The sequence below is a fragment of the Cervus elaphus genome, chromosome 21 (assembly GCF_910594005.1).
Source record: "Cervus elaphus chromosome 21, mCerEla1.1, whole genome shotgun sequence".
NCBI classification, from domain to species: domain Eukaryota; kingdom Metazoa; phylum Chordata; class Mammalia; order Artiodactyla; family Cervidae; genus Cervus; species Cervus elaphus.
Window position 1 is genome coordinate 49,410,610 of NC_057835.1, and position 16,803 is coordinate 49,427,412.

The 16,803-nt window shown below is 41.0% G+C and overlaps 1 long non-coding RNA gene across 1 annotated transcript; it reads right to left on the reverse strand.

Moving 5' to 3' along the window:
- Nucleotides 1–477: 477 nt before the first annotated feature.
- On the reverse strand, nt 478–14,052 carry LOC122679673. Its single transcript, XR_006336475.1, has 3 exons — nt 13,917–14,052; nt 10,265–10,269; nt 478–491 (listed from the first exon to the last, which is right to left on the reverse strand). It is a non-coding gene; the product is annotated as an uncharacterized LOC122679673 (long non-coding RNA).
- Nucleotides 14,053–16,803: the final 2,751 nt, after the last annotated feature.

Consider the following 16,803-nt stretch of genomic DNA (forward strand, 5'->3'; position numbering starts at 1 on the left):
GTCCCTTATAAAGAAAGTGAAAGTTGCTCAGTCGTGTCTGATTCTTTGCAACCCCACGGACTATAGCCTGCCAGGTTCCTCTGTCCTTGGAATTTTCCAGGCCAGAATACTGGAGTGGCTAGCTGTTCCCTTCTCCAGGGGATCTTCCCAACCCAGGGATCGAACCCAAGTGTCCCATATTACAGGTGGATTCTTTACTGCCTGAACCAACATAAAGGGCCTTGCTGTAATTGTGATGCCACTGTTCTCTATTCTGTTTGATTCAGAAAAAATATGTGCTCTGTGTGATTACACAGACAAAATTTCTGTTTTGTTAATAAACTGAACATTGTCCTGCTCTAGTAGCCCCTTACACATATAATAGCTTCTTAGTAGGTAACTTTCCAAATCATGACTACCAGAAATGCCACTTGTATTTCTTGGGAAAAAATGAGGTAATAGATGTATTTAGTCTGTGTACATGCATGCTAAGTCACTTCAGTCATGTCTGACTCTTTGCAACCCTATGGACCATAGCTAGCCAGGCTCCTCTTCCATGGGATTCTCCAGGCAAGCATACTGGAGTGGGTTGCTGTGCCCTCTTCCAGGGGCTCTTCCCAACCCAGTGATCAAGCCTGTGTCTCTTACATCTCCTGCTTTGGTAGGCAGGTTTTTACCACTAGTGCCACCTGAGGAACCCATATTTAGTCTAGCACTAGGAACTGCTAAATGCCATTTGCTAAACCCAGGTTCATATCATACCCTGAAGTAACTGATGAGGGAAAGAGGTAGATGAGAAGCTTTGCCCTCTCCCCCTCTATACAGTGGCCCTGGGAACTAAGTCTCATTTCTCAGACCACGTATTGGTGTCTGAGCAATGACTGGATGTCACATGCCCCCCGGGTCACCTTAATGCCAACTTGATACAAGATCCCATGTACCAGGAATGAGCTCTGAGCATCTGCAGAGCCCTATACTCTTTCTCTATTTTATGGGTCCTAGTCATGGGTTCTTTATTTTTATTTTATCATTCATGGCTTCTTAGTTTTCTTGTTTAGTACCCACTTCAGCTTTGGTTATTTCTCTGAATTCCAGCCAGCATCTTGCCTGGTTCTTGGAAGGCTTCTTTCTCAGAGCTGAATTCTATTCCCCTCATATTTCTACCTGAATACAATACATTTGCATAGACAAACTTTGGTCCAACTGCTCTTCACCTCTGCCAGGTGTCACACGCTGCTGCGATCTGCATTCCTACATGCCACATGGGCACTGAAAACGGATTCATCTCATCCTCAGTGTCCCTCAGAGTTCCTGTGTCTGAGCTGCGCTCACCCTCACCGTCCTGTTATCCTGGTGACACTGACGCTCCTGACATCTGGCTTCTCACGTCCCCACAAAAGATGTATCAGTGACTCAGCATGCACCTCACCTCACCTTGTCTGTGACAATGCTAATTCTCCAGATTGAGCTGCAAATTAACTGAGAATCTCAAAGTATGGGGGTAGAGTCATAAGATTCATTACTCAAAGATGTTTATGAGTTGAATCCTGCCCCTTGAACCCAAATGAGCTAAGGAAGTACTTTTCTCTTTGTACCTGGTTTCTAGAATCACTTCAATATTCCTTCAGTATCTTATCCATTAGACTTATTTTCCTTACATTTTCTGAACTCAGAACTTCTGTGTGAGATGGATGGAGAAAACTGCAGACCCCTTCAGGCCACAGAGCAGGCATTATTTCAATTATTCCTTTTCTTGATGCAGCCCAGGATAGAGGTCTTGATGACGCTATATCAGCACTTTTTCTGTTTTCCTTACAGAACAAATTGCCAGCAGGGTTCCTGTTTATGAGGGTAGCAATTGCCTTGTACAAATTTCCCATAAGGATTCTGACAGTAGCTTCTCTCTGCTCAGGCAGAGAGTGTCTGTATCACTGATGTTGGGCACGACTCCAGAATAAGTCTGCAATCCCTTATGTCTACCGAGATACCCTCCCCCAAAACTGTACAGTCTGATTTGTTTGAGAAACTCGGTTTATTCCTGTAATTATCTCAGAAGGGAGAAGTCTAAGTCTGCGTAATTATGGTGTTCCAGCACATTAAGGATTTTCTCGAGGTTGGATGGCAGCAGGGTGCCCAGGCAAGGGCTGAAAGCTGAATGGGAATGCTGAGGCTCCCAGCAGGATGGGGTGGCAGAGGCCCCATAACATGTTAAAGGCCAATTCCACACTGAATAGTGCCGCTATGAGGGGGTGGGAAGAGCAGCGGCAGCAGCAGTGGAACAGCTAGCCATCCTGCCTAGGCTAATTCACCCGAGCAAAAGTAAGAGAAGAATGAGGAGGCTTCTGTGGTGACAGCCCAGATTAGAACAGTGACTGTCTGACTAAGGAAGTCTTCACATATGGCATGGAGTGTGCATAAACAGTATTCACAGTGATAGCCTTTTAAAAAGTATTGAATATGGTAAATTCCATATATTTGCAGCTTTAAGGCCTCCCTGGAGGCTCAGGTGGTAAATAATCTGCTGCAGTGCAGGAGACCCAGGTTCAATCCCTGGGTAAGGAAGATCCCCTGGAGAAAGGAATGGCAACCCACTCCAGTGTTTTTGCCTGGGAAACCCGGTGCACAGAGGAACCTGGTGGGTTACAGTTCGCGGGGTTGCAATTTAGCAACTAAGCAGCAACAATATTAAATGTTTCATCTATATTGCACTTGCAGCATTTTTCTCAAGCTTCTAATTGCCAAACACTCTTCTTGACACCAAGGATTCAGCAGGGAATAGACAAAATAGACAGAAAACAGATAAAGTCACTGCCCTGGTGGATCATCTTTTGTTGTTATTGTTCAGTCGGCTAAGTCACTTCTGACTGTTTGTGATCCCATGAACTGCTGCACACCAGGCTTCCCTGTCCTTCACCATCTTTTGGACTTTGTTCAAACTCATCTCCATTGAATTGGTGATGCTATCCAACTACCTCGTCCTCTGTCATCCCCTTCTCTTCCTGCCTTCAATCTTTCCCAGTGAGCTCTTTGCATCTGGTGGCCAAAGTATTGGAGCTTCAACTTCAGCATCAGTCATTCCAATCACTATGCAGGTTCATTTTCCTTTAGGATTGACTTCTTTGATCTCCTTGCTGTCCCAGGGACTCTCAAGAGTCTTCTCCAGCACCACAGTTCAAAGGCATCAGTTCTTCAGCACTCAGTCTTTTTTATTGTCCAGCTCTCACATCCATACATGACTCCTGGGAAAACCATAGCTTTGACTGTACGGACCTTTGTTGACAAAATAATGTCTCTGCTTTTTACTATGCTCTGTAGATTTGTCTTAGCTTTTCTTCCAAGGAGCAAGTGTCTTTTAATTTCATGGCTACAGTCACCATCTGCAGTAATTTTGGAGCTCCCAAAAATAAAGTCTCTCACTGTTTCCATTGTTGCCCCATCTATTTGCCATGAAGTGATGGGACTGGATGCCTCTATCTTAGTTTTCTGAATGTTGAGTTTTTTAAGCCAGCTTTTTCTCTCCTCTTTCACCTTCATCAAGAGGCTTTTTATTTCTTCTTCACTTTTGGCCATAAGGGTGGTGTCATCTGCATATCTGAGGTTATTGATATTTCTCCCCACAGTCTTGATTCCAGCTTGAGCTTCATCCCACCAGCATTTCACATGATGTACTCTGCATATAAGTTAAATAAGCAGGGTGACAATATACAGCCTTGACGTACTCCTTTCCCAATTTGGAATCAGTCCGTTGTTCTATGTCTGGTTCTAACTGTTGCTTCTTGACCTGCATACAGGTTTCTCAGGAGTTAAGTAAGGTGGTCTGGTATTCCCATCTCTTGAAGAATTTTCCACAGTTTTTTGTGAGCCACACAGTCAGTCTTTAGCATAGTCAGAGGCAGAAGTGGATGTTTTTCTGGAATTCTCTTGCTTTTTCTATGGTCCAGCAGATGTTGGCAATTTAATCTCTGGTTCCTCTGCCTTTTCTAAATCCAGCTTGAACATCTGGAAGTTCTTGGTTCACATACTATTGAAGCCTAGCTTGAAGGATTTTGAGCATTGCCTTGCTCGCATGTGCAATGAATGCAATTGTGGGGTAGTTTGAATATTCTTTGGCATTGCCCTTCTTTGGGATTGGAATGAAAACTGACCTTTTCAGTCCTGTGGCCACCACTGAGTGTTGCAAATTGCTGGCATACTGAGTACAGCACTTTAACATCATCATCTTTTAGGATTTGAGATAGTGCAGCTAGATCATCTAATACTCATTAAATACCCCTAAAGTACTTCAAAGTCCAGGTTCTTTGTGCTGGGCACCACCTCATGGCTAAAGAATATTTGCCACACAGGCAAGCAGGGTCACTAGTGCTGTGTTTTCATTTGTGGAGAGAAGGGATAAAGCAGCTGTCAGTTTAAAGCATTTACCTCTTTCTCAAGGACTAAGTATTGTCCGCAACTGGTAACTTAGCTGAGACTTTAATAGATTAGTACATTAGTCTGGGTGAGATGAATATGGCAAGGTTTCATAGATTTTATGGTCAGCGGCCCACTGCTGTAACTCCTATGCTGTACTTTTTTAATAGACAAAGCTGTCTGGGATCCCATGTCTGTAAATCAGGCATTCTACAAGTTCTTGGGTGGTGGCACTAGAGGAAGTACAGCTGGCTAGGGGGGCTAAGTAAGACATATCTGGAATAAATGTCCATGCATTTAAGGATGAAATGATATGCCCTGGATGATGAAAGAGGTCTGATACAATCAAGTTCTACAACATGGCTGGCAGATATTTGGGGAAGACGGTGCCATATCAAGGAATGAAGTGTTGGTCTTTTGATGGCAGTTTGGGCATTCGACAGTTTCAAAAGCTAGGTCAGCCTAGATCAGAGGACAAACTTCGGGTGCACCCATGGCCTCTATGTCTGCCAACATGACTACTGAGTTCATGGGCCCCTTGTGCAATCCCAGGGGTGACCAAGGATAGAGGCTGGCTGACAGCCACTGGAGGATACATCATCTTGTGTGCCCAGTTAAGCAGTGAAGGATCTCTGGTGAACAGGAACAGGAAATAAAAAGGTCTTCTTGGTTTTTGGCCACTTTCATTGGTGCATCTGGCTTCCCTGGTGGCTCAGAGGATAAAGCATCTGCCTGCAATGTGGGAGACCTGGATTCAATCCCTGGGTCAGGAAGATCCCCTAGAGAAGGAAATGGCAACCCACTCCAGGAATTCTTGCCTGGAGAATCCTATGAATGGAGGAGCCTGGTAGGCTACCGTCCACAGGGTCACAAAGAGTCAGACAGGACTGAGCGAGTTCACTTTCACTTTCATTTTTCATTGGTGCATCTATATGTTTTTTTCTCAGATCCCCTGCTCTCTGATCTAACCTCGCTTTCTCAAGATCTCTGACTAAGTAGATAAGCCTTTCACCACCACTCAAAGAATTGTATATAGTCTTACTTTGGGTCACTTCTTAATTCATACAGAGTGGATGATCATGTGGAGGCCCATACTGCTACACACCTCTGTCCATTTGGAGGATTTGCCTTACCAATGTCCTTTAGAGTCATGCTGAATGGGACTGTGCTGACGTAGCAGTCTATTTTCAGCTCAAACCAACATAGTGGGAGAATAAAGACACTGTGAACCCAGTTACAGGGTTTTTTTTTTTTAATACCTCCATCATTTAGTCATAGGCACCTCCCCATGATGTGAGATTGTACCCATAAACTGTGGGAGAAGCCTGACTACTATGTTAAGGGACATCTTCATGTAAGTTACATATGTCTCTAGACCTGTTTAGGCTTGATCTTTTTTTTCAACTTTTTTGGAAATGTATTTATTTGGCTGCACCAGGCCTTAGTTGCAGCATGTGGGATCTTTAGTTGTAGCATATGGGATCTAGTTCCCTGATCAGGGATGGAACCTGGGCCCCCTGCACTGGGAGTTCGAGGTCTTAGCCTTCCCACAAGGGAAGTCCCACATCTGAGCTTGATCTTGAGTATACAGTTTGTATTGTTCAATGTCTAGTAGATCATTGCTGTGCCCACCCAGTATTAGGATTTGAAGAATATGATAACATCCAGCTCATATTTGACAGCTGCACTTAACCTGGCGACTACTGTTAGATGCTCAGTCTTTACTAGGACTCAGCAGCACTCTAGGAGGTACTTTTCCAATGGCAAGTAGTTGTCTGCCGTGGAAAGAGTCTGTTTCATGTCTCTCCTATTGGGGTTTGACTGAGGTTCCAGACAGCATCCTTATTTCTCACAGATGGTTTTAGGACCATTGGTTCTGCCAGGTTATATAGCTCAAGTAGCAGGTCAGCGACCACTGCAGCATAGACCTATTACAGAGCTTTCTCTTGCTCTGGGCTCCATTCAAAACTGTCAGTCTTTCAAGTCACCACATAAATGCATTGGAGAACTATTCCCAAATGCAGTCAGAAGTCCAGGACCCAAAGAGGCACACTAAATGCTACATCTCCTCCTTAACAGGAGATGGTATAAAATATAAAACATGTCTTCATCCTTGGAAGGGCTGTTCCAGCATGTCTTAGACCATTGGACCCCTAAAAACATCACTGATGTAGTAGGCAGTTAATTCTTCATGAGATTCATCTCCAACCTTCTGACATGTATTTATCTTGCTTGGGATACTTAATCCTTTCTGTTCACCAAGTCTTATTTGCATGATATGATCAGTATTGTGGTCCAATATGATTCTTGAGGAAGGTCAATATGATCAAAGAATCTGCTGACTATGTTGTGACAGAGAGCAGGAGATTTAATAGAGCCCTGGGAAAAGAAAGTGAATGTATAATGTTGTCCTTCCCACATACAAGGTAACTGCCTTTGATTGTCCTTCCTGATAGAATTAGAGAAGAACACATTTGTAAGATCAGTAGCCTCATACCCACTACCAAAGTCATTGTTGTCTGTTTCTTTGCTGACCGGGGACAGCAGATGAAAAATGGTTGGTAAGCATTTATGGTAAGATGGTGCTAGTGAGTTAAAAACCATTAAGAACTCTTTGCGGGCTTCTCTGGTGGCTCAGTGGTAAAGCATCTGCCTGCCAATGCAAGAGAAACAGGTTCAGTCCCTGGTCTGGGAGAAGATCCCACAGGCCTCAGAGAAACTGAAACAGCTCATTGAGCCTGTGCTCTAGAGCCCAGGAGCCACAATTACTGAAGCCTGGGTGCCCTACAGGTCCCTAGCAAGAAAGACCACTACAGTGAGAAGCCTGAACACCACAGCTCGAGAGTACCCCCCACCTGATGCATCTAGAGAAAAGCCTGCTCAGCAACGAAGACCCAGCGCAACCACAAATTATTATTTTTTAAAAAGAACTATTTGCTATAATCATAGTTGAGGTCAGAAGTGAGGTCAGGAGAATGTGAGACAGCATGCTGAGGAATCTGGAATAAATAGGAAGAAGAGGAAAAGGAAGACTGGTGTAAGTTAAGCAGATTGTCCAAGATGATACATCCCATACCTGATAGAGAATTGGACTAGATGTCATCTTAACTGTTGTTTCCTCCATATGCCATCTGTTAAACACTGTTGCGTCTTTGGAGCACATCAAACAGAAAATACAAAAATGAGCATTTTGACCTTCAAGTGGGAGGCAGAACTTCACTCAGCAGTCATCTGTGACTGCTGCACTGTTAGCTTTCAAGAGCATAGCTGCCTAGAAAGCTACTTATCCAAAGTCTCAGCACCTTCTGGACATCCTGATAAGCACTTGCTGCCTTATAGGGTGAAATCCCCTAAGGAGCTCCATGGGCATCGCAGCCTTCCCTAATCAAGCCCAAGTATTTGTCCTTTGAGCACCAAACTTGCTCCCACTCCAGAGTCTTGCTCTACTGTTTACCTCTGTCAGGAACGGTCTTTTCCTTTCCCTTTGCTCGGTGGGCTCCTTTTTATCCTTCAGGGATCTGCTCAAGGACCATCTCCCAGAGAGAGTCTCTTACTACATCATCTAAAGGAGCACCTACCACCCTTCTTCTCTGATAGGCTCCACTACCTGGGTCTTGTCCTTCATAGAGCTATTCTGTACTGATTTATAAGCTGCTTGTTTGGTTTCCTCACTAGAACACAAACACCTTGAGGACAGGCACTATGTCTAAGTAATTTACCATTGCGTCCTTTGTTTTGAATTGCACCAGGCACAGAGGGCTTCCCCGATAGCTCAGTGGGTGAAGAATCTGCCTGCAATGCAGGAGACCCTGGTTCCATTCCTGGGTTGGGAAGATCCACTGGAGAAGGGATAGGCTACCTGCTGCAGTATTCTTGGGCTTCCCTTGTGGCTCAGCTGGTCCAGAATCTGCCTGCAATGTGGGATACCTGGGTTTGATTCCTGGGTTGGGAAGATCCCCTGGAGAAGAGGAAGTCTACCCACTCCAGTATTCTGACCTGGAAAAGTCCATGGACTGTATAGTCCATGAGTCGCAAAGAGTCAGACACGAATAAGTGGACTTTCACTTTACTTTAGGCACGTAGCAGACACTCCAGATATAATTGCTGAATGAATGAATGAAAGCCATTAAATAAACAAAAGGAATAATTGTTTTCTGCCTAATACCTATGTATGGCTTTCCAGAAATTATCAGATCACTTAGAGACCGTGAAGACTTGATAGCATCAGTGGGCCAGGGCTAGTATCACCGTCTACTGCACAGAATGCAGAACAGACTTTATCCTCTACTGCATATTCTTCTGTGTAAACATGACAAGATATGGAGCAATCAGACCAATAATAATATTACCAAATGTACAGACAAAAATTCAGAAGCTTAGCAAAATAGCTGCCTTTCAGTAATATGGTACCAACATTTTATTTCTTTCTCTGGGTAAGTGCTGAGGTAATGCTGTCCGTTAGCAGGTGACATCATTGTCTTTGGCCCTAAGGATGGATTACAAGACTGAGTTGCATGCTAAGAGGGTGAGTGTGTTCTTCTGTGCCTTGCTTTTTAAATCCATTCACACCACTGTTGACATTTCTTGCTTGAAAATGGTCATTTTAGCTTCTTTATTGATTTCCTCCTCAGTTCTTGCTTTGACTTGATTTAGAAACTGGCTCCAGACCATGTTGCCTCATCATTGCCTTTGAAATTCCAGAGACGTCCTCATAGATAGTGAAGGACAGGGAAGCCTGGTGTGCTCCAGTCCATGGGGTCGCAAAAAGCTGGACACAACTCAGCGACAGAACAGCAACAGCGGAAGTCTTCAATGAGTGTGTGTGTGCTGAGTCACTTCAGTCTGACTGTTTGCGACCCTATGGACTGTTGCCAGCCCAACTCCTCTCTCCATGGGATTTTCCAGGCAGGAATACTGGAGTGGGTTGCCATGTCCTCCTCCAAGGGATCTTCCAGAGCCAAGGATCGAACCCACATCTCTTTTGTCTCCTGCATTGACAGGCGGGTTCTCCACCACTAGTGCCACCTGGGAAGCCCATGGAGTTGCCCTAAACCTCATAATCAACTGAATCCCTGTCCAGCCTCTGCTACTCAGTTTCATAGGGCAGAATTGCAGTTTAGCCTGATAAATAGATGCATATTTTAAAATTTTAATACCCAGGTAGTGACTAGGATACTGGATATCACATTCAGAGACAACCTTGTCCAAATGGTAATAAACTTAGAAGAGCTATCACGGGACTGTTGAGTAAACATCATATTAAAACAGAAAATAGTATTGTTTTGGGAGATGTTTCATTTGGGGTCAAGAGGACCAGAATTCCAATTCAAACTGCCACTCATTAGCTATATCAACTTGAATATAGGACATAAATTAAAAAGATGTTTTAATACTATTGCCTTATAGTTGATTTTCAACACTGTTAGTTTCAGGTGTATAGCAAAGTGATTTGGTTAAACATATACATATATTCATTCTTTTTTAGATTCTTTTTTCATATGGATTATCACGGAATATTGGGTACAGTTCCCTGTACTCTATAATAGCTCTTTGTTGGTTACCTATTTTATGTGTATTAGTGTGCCCGTGTTCATGCAAAGTTCCTGGTTTACCCCCCCAATGACATTTCCGCTTTGGTAACCATAAGTTTGCTTTTCATATCTATAAGTCTGCTTCTGTTTTGTAAATAAGTTCATTTGTATCTTTTTTTAAAAGATTAGGTTCCACATATGAGTGATATCATATGATACTTGTCTTTTGTGTCTGACTTAAACTTTACTTAGTACCATATTCTCTAGGTCCACCCATGTTGCTACAAATGGCATTATTTCATTCTCTTTTTATGACTGAGTAATGTTCCTTTGTCTGTATGTACCACATCTTCTGTATCCATTCCTCTATTGATGGACATTTAGGTTGATTCCGTGTCTTGGCTATTATAAATAGTGTTGTAATGAACATTGGGGTGCATATATCATTTTGGACTATGGTTTTCTACAGGTATATGCCCAGGAGTGGGATTGCTAGATCATATGGTAGTTCTATTTTAAGTTTTTAAAGGAACTTTCATATTGTTCTCCACAGTGGCTCTATGACTGTACCCGTTTACAGTCCCACCAGCACTGTAGAATTCCCTTTTCTCCACATCCTCTTCAGCATTTATTGTTTGTAGATTTTTTTGGTGATGGCCATTCTGACTTGTGTGAGGTGATACCTCATTGTAGCTTTGATTTTCATTTTTTGATAATTTGTGATTTTCAACACCATTTCATGTTCTTTTTGGCCATCTGTATGTCTTCTTCAGAGAACTGTCTATTTAGATCTTCTGTCCATTTTTTGATTAGATTGTTTGTTTTCTGATGTAAAGCTGCATGAGCTATTTGTATATTTTAGAGATTAATCCCTTGTCAGTCACATCATTTCCAATATTTTCTCCCATTTGGTGGGTTGTCTTTTCATTTTGTTGACGATTTCCTTCGCTGAGGACTTAAACTTTTCTAAATTTTTAAAATACATATATATTGGTCTCTTCAATATGTTTCAATGTTAACTTAAAGACAAAAGTATGGAAATATAAACTAGACTAAGGAGTTCTAAGGAAAGATTATCTTTCTTACGGACTTTTGTATAATGTTCATGAATTTCATGGATTCTTTTTTAAATAAAACTTTATTTTTTCTCATGTCATGAGAAATCTAGGGTAGGCAAATGCTGACATGGGTTTGTTGTTGTCGTTCAGTTGCCCAGTCATGTCCAGCTCTTTGTGACCCCCTGGACTGCAGCATGCCAGGCCTCCCTGTCCCTCACCATCTCCCAAAGTTTGCCCAAGCTCATGTCTATTGCATTCCTGATGCCATCTCATCCTCTGATGCCCTCTTCTCCATCTGCCCTCAATCTTGCCCAGCATCAGGACTTTTCCAATGAGTCATCACTGGAAATGATGACTTTTGAGTTTTCAATTCCATCATGTATTAAAAAAAAAGAGTAAACACAGTATCCAGCTTATGAGGATGAATTAAGCAAATGCACATAAAGCCCTGAGTACAGCATGCGGCTTTAGAAAATGTTAGTTGATAAATGTTAGCTGTTAGTGATAACAATATAAATATGCTTGAAATATTGGAATACCTTTCCCTATCGCTCGACCAGGAAATCTTCCTTTTGCTCTTAGAAATGGTTTTGCTCTGCTTTCCCTACAGGTGGCCTCAGTCACCCTCCTTGCTGTGACACCATTGTTCGTGCTTCTGTACTACCGATGATATTGTTATTCATATCTATACTACAGGGGCTAACCCATGATAGTTATTCAATAAATCCTGACTGAATGATGCATACCCTCTCCACATTACCCTTGACCTCACCTGAGTCTAACAGTGGCTTATTACAAAGTGAGATTTCTGGAGCTCTAAACTGCTGGAGCAGTGACTGTGGTACAGAAGTCAGAAGCACACAGACAAGCCTTCACACTCAGTGCCTGGCCAACTCTATTTGTTCTCCGGGCTTTGCATGGGTGGGAAGAGATCTGTGTTCCACCCTAGAATGAAAGTTTTAACATTGCTGACATATTTTGAAAAATGCTGGCCCAAGAAGCAAAGACAGGATATTGGATCCACTCTTAGGTAAAGGCTTCTGCTTGGAATTTGAAAAACAAATTTGCAGTGAAAGTGCCACTAAGTTTAGTAGATAACTTATGCATTTTCTAAAATACCTGCTGCTAAAGTCACCCAGTAGTTCACTCATGATTATAGTCTTAATATTTAATCAATTTTCCACCTGGCTAGTAATCATCTCTATCAGCCTAAATCTATTCTTCTGGGATGCCATAAGAGTCTCACAGGTTCAGAAACACATAACATTCCTCATTCTCTACCATGCTCAAAGCGGAACAAGGACTACATGACCTCTAGAACTCTTTAAACTCTGAAATTCTGCGATTCTGTGATTCTTTCAATCAGATAGCATGTTGTTAGTTTCTGTGATTCACACCTGGATAAGAAAGGGCCATCTTAACCATTCAGGACTACAATGTTGATGCTGTTAAAAAGAATCTATTGGGTGATTCAAAAGGAGATGACACAGAACTCTTTCAATAGTGCAGCTACAGCAATTTGCCAAGAGGAAGATGCTAGAAGGGCCCAAACTCAAACCCTCAAGGATTATCGAAACCAAATGAACTTCCCGTGTATCATCTCGAGACAAATTCAAGTTCAGTGTGCTCAGCTAACCAACTTTGTGAACTTTGCATCCAACATCAATTTACCTCTCTTTAGACTATATATTGCCTAGAAATAGCACCAGATGAAAGATCAACAGCAAATAAATCTGATGAATCACTTTGATCCCTCTCTGTTGGTCTCTCTGTTTTTTTTTCCCTGAGAGGTTTTATTTCTGACAGTCTCCCCAAGAGTCATCTCATGAATCATCTTCGTTCCTTTGAGAATATCTGCTCTCAGAGGCTGTGAGCCCTCCAGGGAAACTTGTTTCTGGCTGAGGTACAGGCTGTGCAAATCATGAAAATGATTTAGCTTTAGCTGAGAAAGCATTGCTGAACCTGCAACACCAGCTCTTTTTTTGGCTGCTGTGTTCAGCCATTGCAACTTTGCATCCATTCACTTATTCATACCTTCATTCATTTTTTCATTCACCTTTTACACACTCATTTACTCTTTTGATCAGAGTTCACCATGAAACAACTCCAGAACCTTTCACTTCTTACATTATTCACATATTACCCAATTTATCATTTTGCCTAAAACTGGGTATACAAACTAAATGATGCATTTCTGCCTCTTACATCTTTGTTTTTCATTATACTAGCAATGTGGCTTTTGAAAATATGAAATATATGTGCTTTTTATTGAGTCATTGCTGATAAATATCCTAACCACAATCATTAAGTACCCAGTTCTCTGCTCAACTGTTCTTTAAGGAGCCTCTTGATTTCTACAATAATCTTGTGAGAAGTCTTCATTATTCCTTGTTTCCTTATTAGAAGTTCTGGCGAGGGTAAGATCGTTGCCCTGTTCCCCATTCTGTCCTAGATGACTACACCTAGTGCCTGGCAAATGTGAAAGTGAAAGACGCTCAGTCCTGTCCGACTCTTTGCCACCCTGTGGACTGTAGCCTGCCAGCCTCCTCTGTCCGTGGATTTCTCCAGGCAAGAATACCGGAATGGTTGGCTGTTCCCTTCTCCAGGGGATCTTCCCAACCCAGGGATCGAACCCAGGTCCCTTGCACTGCAGGCAGATTCTTTACCATCTGAGCCACCAGGGAAGCCCTTATAGTAGGTGCTTGTTTATTTATACATGCATTTATTAAAAAAAAATCACTAGTTCACCATAAACCAGGCACTAAATTGGCCCCCAGGGATGAAGTGCCAAGTGGATATGGTCCTGCCTTTATAGACCTTATACTCTAGTAGGAGAAATAAATGTTTTTGATGAGTGAATAAGTGAATGCAGAGACTAAGGTTAAGAGAAATTAAGTAACTTCTCTGTGTGTGTATATGTGTGCACTCAATCACGTCTGACTGAGACCCCATGGGCTGTAGCCCACCAGGCTCCTCTGTCCTTGGAATTTCCCAGGCAAGAATACTGGAGTGGGTTGCCATTTCCTACTCTAGGATATCTTCTCGACTCAGAGATCACTGTGTCTCTTGCATTTCCTGCATTGGCAGTTGGATTCTTTACCCCACTGCGTGACCTGGGAAACCCCAAGTAACTTCTAATAAGTAACAAAATTGAGATTCACATTCAAATCAGTAGTATTCCATGTCCTTCTATGATATCTCATATAGAACAGTTTTAGGTGGAAAGCTTGACCTCAAGGAGAACATAGTCTAGAGAAGATGCAAAGGGTAAGAGGGGGAGGAAAGTGAGTTACCAAATATTTCCAGTGCAAACTGTTTGATATTTAGTGAATCTCTGGTATGTACCGTGTACTGTTTGAATAGCTTTATGGATATTGATTGTTGTCTTATAGCAACCTTTAGGACAGGTAGTATTTTATCTGTATTTACAGATTATGAAAAGAGGCACAGAAATTAAATAAGTTTCGCAAGATCACCCAGCTAGTAAGTGGTAGAATTTGAATGCAAGGAATTTGATGCAGCAGTGAACTGTCTTATCATCATTTTGTACTACCATTTTTAGTGTGACAATGTGCCAGGAACTATTCTAGCCTCTTTGCATTCAAAGACAAATAGGATATTCCCTCCATTCTTTAGTTTTAAAATGTTTTATTGAATATACTTACTATGCAAAAAGTTGTACATACTTAATATATATATTTTGATGAATTTGAACGCATCAATATAACTGTGATACTATCACTACACACAAGGCAATAAACATAGACATTGCTTCTGAAATATTTTTTGTGTCCTCTTGCTTTTTGTGGTAAAAGCACTTAACATGAGATCTATTCTCTTAACAAATTTTTAAATGCACAGTACAGTGTTGAAAACTATATTCACTGTGTTGTACAACAGTTCAACAGAACTTAGTCATTGTCTATAACTTTATACCCAATGAATAATAACTCCCCAATTTCCCCCTCCCTTCATCTCTTGGCAACCATCACTTTGTTCTCTACTTCTATCAGTTTGACTATTTTTGATACCTCATATAAGTGCAGTGATGGATTATTTGTCCTTCTGTGACTTGCTTACTTCCTTAGCATAATGTCCATTTGTGTTGTCAGAAATGACAGAATTTCCTTCTTTTTCAAGGCTGAATAATATTCCATTCTGTGCATGGATATGCCACATTTTAAAAAATCCATTCATCTGTCTATGGGCATTTCATTTGTTTCCAGAAGTCTTGGCTGTTGTGAATATGCTGCAGATATCACTTTGAAATCCTGATTTTAAGTCTTTTGAATATAAACCCAAGAGTGGTATTTTTGGTTCATATGATAGCTCTATTTTTAATATTTTGAGCAATCTCCATATTGTTTTTCATAGTGGCTGTGTCATTTACATATCTATCAACAGTGTACAATAGTTACTTCTTTTCTATAACACTTCCTAGCTTTTGTCTTTTTGATAATAGTCAACATTACTGATATGAGGTGGTATCTCATTGTGATTTTGAATTGGATTTTTCTATGATTAATGATATTGAACACCTTTTAATATACTCATCATTGTCAGCACTTCCTATTTTTCTTTGAAAAAAGTTTTCTTTGAAAAAATGTCCATTCAAGTCCTTTTCTGTTTTTTAATCAAATTATTTATTTATTTATTGCTATTAAATTGTAGAAATTCCTTATATATTTAGAATAGCAGAAGGACCAGAATAACCCAAGCAATCTTGATAAAGGTGAACAAAGCTGGAGGCATTACAATTACTGATTTCAAAATACATTGCAAAACTATAGTAGTCAAACAGAATGATATGAACATAAAGGCAAATACTAGATCTTATTTGACAAGACAATAGATCTTATTTGATCTTATTTGAATGCAAAGAGGCTAGAATAGTTCCTGGCATGCTGTCACACTGAGAAAGGTAGTGCAAAATGATGATAAGACGGTCCACTGTTGCATCAGATTCCTTGCATTCAAATTCTACCACTTACTGGCTGGGTGATCCTGGGGAACTTATTTAACTTATCTGTGCCTCTTTTCATCATCTGTAAATGCAGATAAAATGGCATAGAGAGCCCAGAAGTAAACCCATGCATATTCACACAACTGATCTTTGAGGACACCGGGAATACATAATACAGAAATGATAGTCTCTTCAATGAATGATATTGGGAAAATGATATCTGCATGAAAAAGGTTTCTGAGTTGTAACTGATCTATGTTCACCCCCACCTAATTTTTCACTTCTATGACTTTTTCTTTTTAAGTTTCCCCTTTTATTTCTTAGTTGGATGAATTTGTTCCCCAGAAAATTCTTTACAAAGGGCACCTATTTGGTATCCCTTTATTCTTGCATGTCTAAGAACATATTTCTGTAACCTTGATAGTTGAAGGACTGCTTGTCTATGTATGAAATCCTTTCTTTCCTTGAGATTTTTGAAAACGTTACTCTACTGTTGTCTATCTTTGCCTATTACTGTAGGTAAATCTTATGCCAAATTGATTGTCTTTCCATTGTAAATGACATATTGTTGCTTATTTATTAGTTTTTCTTGGTGATTTTGTTTTTTAGTTGTAGGCCATGAATCTTTGTAAAGCCTTATTGGATATGGCTCAGATATGACTGATCTAGATCAGATCAGTTTTCTCTACACAGTCCTTTCAATATATGAAAATGGGCCTTCTTTTACTTTTGGAATAATTATTGGATTATAGTTTAAGTGGTGGTCTGTTGCATTGTTTTATTTTTCTTCTTCAGAGACTCCAATTATATGCATATTACCTCTTCTTTCCCTCTACCAATGCTTTTTCTTGATTCTATTTACTGC